Source organism: Falco biarmicus, chromosome 7 (assembly GCF_023638135.1).
Source record: "Falco biarmicus isolate bFalBia1 chromosome 7, bFalBia1.pri, whole genome shotgun sequence".
Lineage (NCBI taxonomy): Eukaryota > Metazoa > Chordata > Aves > Falconiformes > Falconidae > Falco > Falco biarmicus.
The window spans coordinates 23107083-23109796 of NC_079294.1; positions in this window are offsets into that span (position 1 = coordinate 23107083).

The window sequence follows — 2714 nt, forward strand, 5'->3', positions numbered from 1 at the left end:
GCACTCCTGACAACCCAATTTCTGTAATGCTGTAACTGAGACATTTCCTACATTTTATATAGATATAACTCAGATCTGTAGTGCTTTAATTTTGCTTGAGTTACATACAAAAAAAAAAGAAGTTAAAAAGCTGAATGCACATTAATTTTGGCTTAAGATGACTGACTAGCTGCCACTCTAGTTAAGCTTCATCTTTGTCACATTATACAGTTGATTTTGAAAGCCCTCATAGTAAAGTTTTATTTATTTTGGCATTGCCATGACATCACTGTTGATGTGTGCCTGCACTACAAACAAAAACATTTTATGACAATACTATGCTGTGACTGACAGAATATACGTGTCAACGTTGCTTTACCAAGAAAGAGTGCTTGGCTGAAGTAGGGGGTGGTGACGGGACATGGGCAACACAAACCAGACAGCTCTATCACTTGTCCAAATCACACTGTTCTCAAACTACTGGCACACAAAGACATACCTATTGGTGCCAAATTACATTACAGCCATCAGTGATAAATCAAATGCAAGGACAACGCCACAATATGTGGAATTAGTGACAGACATCAGTCGACAATGAAACATGAAAATGAGAGGCTGCAAAATAGAGTGTGATAGCAGTACTTCAGCTTCTTTGGGCTGGTTTTCCCGGTAGCAAAAAGATGAAGAGCAAAGTCTGTATGACCAGGTGGGAAGCCAGAGTCCTGCGATGGTAAACCCCAGGCGACCCAAAGCAGCGGAGGCATTTGTGAATGTCTCGGCACAGCCGCAGCAGACACCTGGCAAAAATGCAAGGCAGATCTAACATAATAATAGTGTTTATTTCAACAAATAAACTCTTGTTGACATCAAAAGCTAGCAACCGGTTGTCATGTTTTCCAGAACACAACCTAACGTCCAGTTCACCAGCGACACAGACAGGAACATACAGGATACCTTGGCCAAATTTAGCAAGTGCATTTCCCGTGAGGAACTGGGCAGGAGTATGAATGAGCAGGAACACTGGGGTGGGTGCTGGGCAGCGAAAGGCAAAGCAGTTTTTCTTGTGCCAGTGGCTACAGGTTGCAGCCTGCTACTACCCTGACAACAGCTGTGTGTTACAGCCATGCTGCTGTGCCTCCTGTTTCCCTAGCTGGAAGTCTCAGGTGCAGTGTGCACCTGGAACACATTTAAGCCAAGTTTGGCCTAAAGGTTTTGGGCAGGGAGTCTAGCTACAAATGTGCACATCTATGTGAAGGTCACGTGTATCTGCTTCACAGGAGAGGAAAACCCACATCACCTATTTGAAGGTGAATCTTCATGCTGAATTGGCATAGGTACCCAGAATGGAAATAAATCCATCACAATAGAGCAATCAGACCTTTTTTTCCTCTAGAAATCTAAGCTTGTTTTGTGGTGCTTTAGATGAGGAATTAGTTTTTCACTGGCACACAACTTTGCACATCAGTTAATTCACATGATTCTTACTTAATGTTTTTCACAGCACTTCCTAATCAGAAGAGGTGCAGAGGCTGCTTGATCTGCCAATGATCAATCTAACATTTTGCTGGCAAGAGATCTACATCAAACAGTCAACTTCACTGTAACTCAGACCATGCTTTTGTTGTGCCACATCTCAGACCAACTGAATTAATTATCTTACCAAGACAGTGTGCTGATTTTAACTACTGAAATACTAACATTACAGTAAACTCCAGTTGATGCAAAGGACACAGTATCATCTTGACCAACTGCAGTTCCATGGTAAGTAATTAATCTGCCTTTGGTAAAACACACATTATGATCTAGCAATTTCCCGGAAAACGGTCCCCTCCTATCCCTGCCCTTGTAAGTAAACAAGACTTTTTGACACAGGAGTTGCACTAGAGTGTCAGACCTGCCTCAAACAGCCATTATGAAACACTCACCGTTTAGGCTTTTGCAGAGCTCCAGCAAGGTTGCTGTGAACTGCTGAGAAGTTTTGCAAAGACGCACTCTGGTTAAATGCTACCAATACCTCTGCATGTGAAGCATCTCTGCTAACACTGGGAATAAAAGTCTCATAGGTTTCTATTGTGAGCATTAACCCCTGTCTTCAGGCTGACCTGTAGTCCTACCACAGGCACAATGTTCCCATGTTACTTGCTTTAGTGATTTTTTTCAGGATTTGTATTTCCTTCATTTAAATTTCCTGTAGAGTCTTCTGGCCACAGTCATAATTTAGAGCCATTTTGTTTACTGAATCCTAATGTGTAAATACCAAATAGTGTTGGATGCTGCTAAAATATGCATCTGCCCCCTTTAAATAGCGAATCTATTTAATAACCATATTCTGTACTCTGCATACTCAGAGCATCAAATACTATCAGAAAAAAATAAAAGCTCTTGTGTACAGAAAACAGCAGTGAACTTAAACCTTACAGGTTCTTCTTTTTTTTTTTTTTTTTTTCCATTTTGGAAAACAGTGAACCCAAATAATCCTCTCAATGTTGTCCAGAAAGAGTAACACCAAGCCTGCTGCAGGGTAAGCACCACGTAAGATTTTGCTTTGTTGAGAAACAGCATAAAACATTCAGTTCTAGGATAACCAATCAAGAACGCACCCTGCATATTGACAAGTTGCTGTGTTACGAAGATTGCATATATACTAAAAATGCTTAGACAATATTTTCTCCTTGACTGAGTAGTAATTCTGGATGGGACAAGGGGAGAGGGGGTGGAAAAAAAAGTCAGACAAG